At 35.5% G+C, this 6,422-nt stretch overlaps 1 non-coding gene across 1 annotated transcript; it reads right to left on the bottom strand.

The window, feature by feature from the left end:
* Window positions 1–5,727: 5,727 nt before the first annotated feature.
* Window positions 5,728–5,821, bottom strand: LOC133820366 (small nucleolar RNA R32/R81/Z41). Its single transcript, XR_009886780.1, has one exon. It is a non-coding gene; the product is annotated as a small nucleolar RNA R32/R81/Z41 (small nucleolar RNA).
* Between the last annotated feature and the right edge of the window lie 601 nt (window positions 5,822–6,422).

The raw sequence follows: 6,422 nt of genomic DNA, 5'->3' as shown, positions 1-6,422 counted from the left end.
TTATGGGTCTAAAGTAATACGTGGAGGTATCTAAGGATCCCCGAAAAATTTGGTAGCGTTTGGAGCAATTTTAGGACCATTGAAATGGTCAAAAGTTGGAGGGGGTGGCGATGTGTTGCATCATCTTAATGAGAAGGGGCTCAAAATCCCTAGCAGGAGCGAATCGCCTAATGTGTTCGTACAAACACGTAAAATAAGCTCTAAATGACAAGTTAATTATCTCTAATCCTATTTGTTAGACCTAATAACGGTGCCTACACTATAAAAGGGTTCTCATAGAGTTTTGGAAGACTTAATCACTCTCTCCAATCTCTCTCTAACATCTCTCTCTCTAGCTTTCAAAGACCAAAAGTTTTATCCAAGAAACTCATCAAGCATTGTTTGACTTGCATGAGTTTTAAGGCTTGTTCAATCCCAAATTGCATTCTGCTAGGTTGAAGCTTCAAGCAACAAAGGGAAGGCTTGGAATAGAGATTTTGGACATCGATGTTAATTCGTGTATAAGCCTTAGAAGCTCCCCAAGTTTGAAGATTCAAGTTGCTCAATACAAAATGTTGTATCTCTCTAACCCTAATTTTATATTTTGTCATTCTATTGTGTTTATGTTGTTAGTATTGATGATTAAATATTTTTAACTCCATCTTATAATCATTTAACCACTTAATCCTTTGTTTTCAAGATTCGCATTCATACCATGAACATGGTTATTTGATTATCAAGATTTGCATTCATACTTTTAATAAGGTTTTTTATTAGCATCTATGGTTTGTAATATTGAACTTTTCATATTATGCATTGTTGATTAAGAAAGTGTAAAGCCATAAATTCCCAACATACCTTACCGGTGATAGATTATCTTCACTCCCATCATTCAAATTGTGTCATAATATCCTTCAAAGATATTAGGATATTAGGAAACTTTGAATAATGAAGGTCGAGTTTCTTGGTCTTATTTACGTACCCTAAAATCTCTCAATAGCCTTCAAATGTTTGATATTTGAGTTTCTAGTAAATTTACTTAGTAAACTAACCACAAATACATTCTCCGCTCTTGTACATTGAAAGGCATACACAAGACTCCTTATTGTGCTTGCATACTAAATTTGAGTTAATGCTCTACCAGTATTCTTTTTAAGCTTAATAGTTGAATCAAATGATGTATTTTCTTCTTTGATTTTAAGATGACTAACTTTTTCAAATACTTTCTCAACATAAAAGCTTGACTTAAGGCATAACTCCCAATATATCTTCTTACATGGATACCTAACGTCGACCTTTCCAACGTCCATTGAAAAGTAAAAAAGAAACTTTTTTTTATTATGTCTGTCATTTTAATGCTCCAAAATTAACTTATTATCAACATATAGTCACACCATAATGACATAATCATTATAAGTCTTAAAGTATAAGTATTTATTTATATTATTGTGTCTAAACTCATCTGAAACAATGGTTTGTGATCAAATTTTTCATGTTGTTGTTTTGGTCCTTATTTTAAACAATATAATAATTTAACAAGCATACACATTCTAGTTATTTTATATAGATCTCCTCGTCGATATCCCATTTAAGAATATCATTTTGACAATCATTTAATGAACATAAAGGTCATATATTGATGTTAAGGCGAATAATATTCTAATTGAAATTGTTTTTGCTACTAGTGCCAAGGGTATTTATTGGTTCACATCTAATATTTTTAGGCTTATTCAATCTATTCTAATTATTAATTGGATGTTGGATTTTTATAATTGATCCAATCCAATTAACTTAACTCAATTGATCATATTTAATCCAATCGATCGGGTTTATCCATTGGATGTGTCTCTTGCTAATCTATTGGATCAAATTTAATCATCCAATATTTTGAAGTCTTTATTTAGGCCAATTTTCTATATATAAAAAAAGTAAAATTTTAAAGCCAATTTTCACATATATTTCAATTATAATTTAAAACCAGGGCCGGCCCTGGGCATAGGCGGGCTAGACCCGTGCCTAGGGCCCACCCCTACCCAGGGCCCAAAAATATCATGTAAACTCTTAAGTGTGTTCAAAGAAAAAAAAAATTAAAAAATTTACATAAAAAAATTACATATACAAAATGGCCCATTTTTTTCAAATTTATTAAAACCGTCTTAGGCCCACTTTTTTTCAAGGCCGGCCCTGTTTAAAACATATGTAAAATGTAATTGGATTGGATTATCCAATTTTTTGCGTATTGGTTAGTTTGATCGATTTTTTATAAAATTTGTACACCCCTTACCAATCCACCGATTAGATAAGATTACAAAACATATATGTCGAAATAATCATTTCATTCATTTTATTCTTTCTAAATATTCACTTGCACCTAATTGACTTTAAACTAGATAACAAGTCAACCAATTCTAAAATGTGTGTAGCTGTTTTTGAATCAATTTTATCATTTATTACATATTTTCAAAATGTAAAGTCTCTTAACAACATCGCTTCATTATTGGTTTTAAGATCCTCTTCCACTTGAAGAATCGTAAGAATTAAGATCATGTCTTATTTCATCCTAATTCTTTTAAGTATATGGCATCTTCTTGGCAATATAGATTGCTCAACATGTTAGTGTACATGAGTCTTGAGTTAGTTCATTCTGTTATGTATTATAGTTATTAGTTACTCTGTGTTGGTTACTCTAGTTACATGGCTTACTTGAGTTAAGTCCTTTAGTTTGTAATCTCAGTGCTATAAATAAGAGGTCTCTCCATCTCAATCATCATTGATATGGAATACTTTCTAAACACTTTCTCTATTGTTTACATGGTATCAGGCCATAATCGATTCTTGCTCGCTTTCTTCTTGCTTTCTTGTTTCTTGCTCTTCCAATGGCGACACCACCCTCTGATGAATTCTCTTCGGTTCCTGCTCAATCCACCACCACCATTCCAGTACATTCCTCAACTACTTTCTCTGCCCTTACTCCACAGTAACAACATTTCATGGCTCTCTCTCGGGCTCTTAATCACACCTTGGCTGTTAAACTTGACCGCTCTAATTTCCTTCTCTGGCATGCCCAGATGGAGAATGTGATCTTTGCCAATGGAATTGACGATTTCTTGGATAGCACCACCAAAGCTCCTGCTTAACATATTGATGACAATGTCACTCTCAATCCTGAATATGTCCAATGGCGTCGAAAGGATAGACTTATCCTCAGTTGGATCTACTCCTCACTCACCTCTAAAATCAAGTCCCAGATTGTTGGGCACAACACTAGTGCCTCTTCTTGGTCAGCTTTGCGCCATATTTACTCCTCAACCTCTCATGCTCGCATTATGCAATTACGGCTTCAATTGCAAACAATCAAGAAGGGTGGTTCCTCTATGCTCGATTACATACTCAAGGTTAAAAGTCTCACTGATCAACTAGTCGTTGTTTCTGAAAAAGTTTCGAAAAGAGATCAAGTTCTCTATATTCTTGCTGGTCTTGGGGCTGACTACAATGCATTGGTGGTTTCTGTCACTTCGAAAACCAAGAGTGTCTCCTTTGACCATGTCTCTAGTCTTCTTCTTGCACGTGAATCACATTTGGAGAATTAAAATTCCATTGATGAGTCTCAATCTCTTGCAGCTCATGTTGCATATCGTCATGGTTCTGCTCAGAGATCTCCCTCTTGTCATCGTCCCAATCCTGGCCGAGGCAATTTTTCCAGTTCCTCCTCACACAATTCCAATCGTGGCTCTACCTCTAACCAGGGGTTTTCTTCCAATTCCAGAACTGTTTGCCAACTATGCCTTCGTCTTGGACACAATGCATACACATGTTATCGCTGTTTTGATCCCAATCTACCAGCTCCTCATGGCTCGGTTTCTTCAACCTCTCCAACAACTGCAATGGTTGCAAGCTCCTCCACTATAGCTAATGATACTTGGCTTCTAGATTTTGGGGCAACTCATCACCTCACTCTACGTTTCACCAATCTGGATCAATCTTTGCCATTAATGGTTCAGATTCTGTGACTGTCCCAATATGATGGGGATCCTCTACCTGATCCCACTGAGTATTGTCAAGTTGTTGGCTCTCTTCAATATGCAACTATGACGTGACCGGATATAGCCTTTGCAGTCAATTGGGCTTGCCAATTCATGCATCAACCCACCTCTTCTCATTGGCTTGCTGTCAAGCGTATCCTACACTATTTGAAGGGAACTCAATCTCATGGCCTCACATATTCTGTTTCCTCGCCCCTACATCTTTCTGCATTCACAGATGCAAATTGGGCTTCCAATCTGGATGATCGCAGGAGCACTGGTGCCTACTACGTCTATCTTGGTAATAATATTGTGTCCTGGTCTTTTGCAAAGCAAAAGGTTGTCTCCCACAACTGCACTGAGTTTGAATACAAGGCCCTTGCCAATGCTGCTACAGAGTTGTCTTTGTTCAAAGAGCTATTTACTGAGTTGCACTTGTTCATTCCCCATGTTCCCATAATTTGGTGTGATAACCTCTCAGCCACTCACTTGGCTTCCAATCCAATATTCTATGCTCGCCCCAAACATATAAAGATTGATTTTCAATTCATTCAGGACTTGGTCACTCGTAAACACATCTCTATTCAGTTTGTACCATCTGAAGATCAAATAGTTGATGTCCTAACCAAGCATCTTCATGTGATTCTGTTTTCATCCCTTTGTAGCAAATTGATTGTGCTTCCCATGCCAATCCATTTGATGGGACTCTTAATGTACATGAGTCTTGAGTTAGTTCATTCCGTTATGTATTATAGTTATTAGTTACACTGTATTGGTTACTCTAGTTACGTAGCTTACATAAGAGGTCTCTCCATCTCAATCATCATTGATCTGAGATACATTCTAAACACTTTCTCCACTGTTTACACAACAAACCGTGAGGATGTCTACTTTTGAGATTGTTCAATCATGTTGGATTCTTGAGAGTTGTTATAACTTCTCAAAAATCTCATCTCTATTGATTCATATTTTCCTAGGTGAGCCCCATCTTTTGGCACTCTTCAAAGCACCGTGTTGTTTCTCGCAGTAGCACTGAATCAAAATAGCCAGCACTAGCCAACACTACAGCTGAACTTACGCAGCCTATTGAGTGAACTCAAACTCTCCATCCCATCTACTGTAATCATTTGGTGAGACAATCAACTCGCAAACAGCATTGGCATCAGACAAAACACATAAAAATTTATTTCCTTCTTGTTTTAACACATTTCTCACCACAACTCCCTTTGCTCACTCAGGAGTCTGATACTTAACCACTCTGTTAGTTAACACACAAGTCAAATTAGCTGTTTAGTTCTGTTTTATTTAGTTAGGTAGGATTATATTGCACTCTTCTTGATCTCCTACGATCTCATTCTAGTAACCATTGGTCTTAACTATTCACTAAACAATTTGCTCTGGTAAACACAAAAGTGTACTGAGCTTCTGGCATCATCAAATTCAAAACACAATTCTAATTCCTTAATGATGTGATTATTTCCCAACTAAGGTTGTTTCAAATTTAATAACAACCTTGTTTAAAAAAATCAAAATAGATTTTGGGTTGGAGCACGCAAGAAAACCTAATGTTTAATGATATTGAAAGTAATTTTTATTTTTTAGGAGAAAAAGAAAGAGAAACGACAGTAGATCTAAAGTTGGAGAGAAATCGAAAACTACAACAAAAAAAAACTCGAGGCCTTCGAATCCTAACAGAAACCCAAATCCAATATAATTTAGATATAACCAGAGAATCAGAAAGAACGTAGCGAGTAGATTTATGATCACATCAAAACAATAAGTAATCATCACTCTTAAATTCTCTTTCATCATTTTCACAACCGAATTCTAGGCTCAGGCGAAATCCAATAAATACATAACAAAGACATCTGAAAATAAATACTCGAAAACCAGAAAACAATTGATTGTCTACAAAAATAAAAAATTAAAGAAAATAAGAATTTGGAGCAAAGAACCTTCAGAGGTAGGGAGCATCACGAGGTCCAAAGGGAGAGAGAGAGAGAGGATCTGAGAAAGAAGAGGGAGACGGTACGAGCAGCAAATAATATAATGAAAATTTCAGATTGAAAACTATAAATGATAAAAAGAGGACATCATGATCCCCTATCAGCTGATTTTCTTGTCCACATGGATCATATATATACAATTGCTGCTTCTAGTAACTATCTCTCTCTCCTTCCTCTCCCAAACGCCTCCATTCTCTCCCTTTTATTTCCTCCCTTCCACCAACTCAACGCCGCTTCTTCTTATATATAATATACCCTAGGGTTACTCTTTTTTTTTTAACAAAATATATTAATTATTTTATTATTATTATGCTAGTTTTGAGGTTATAGAAAGATAAAAAAAAAACATAATTCAGAGAATAATTAGCATATTTTCTTGTCCAATTGTGAAATTATGGTTCAAAACATGTTTTGA

This window comes from Humulus lupulus, chromosome 2 (assembly GCF_963169125.1).
Source record: "Humulus lupulus chromosome 2, drHumLupu1.1, whole genome shotgun sequence".
In the NCBI taxonomy this organism is placed as follows: Eukaryota; Viridiplantae; Streptophyta; class Magnoliopsida; order Rosales; family Cannabaceae; genus Humulus; species Humulus lupulus.
The sequence above is the reverse complement of the archived record's forward strand: the minus strand, read 5'-3'. Positions and strand labels throughout refer to the sequence as shown.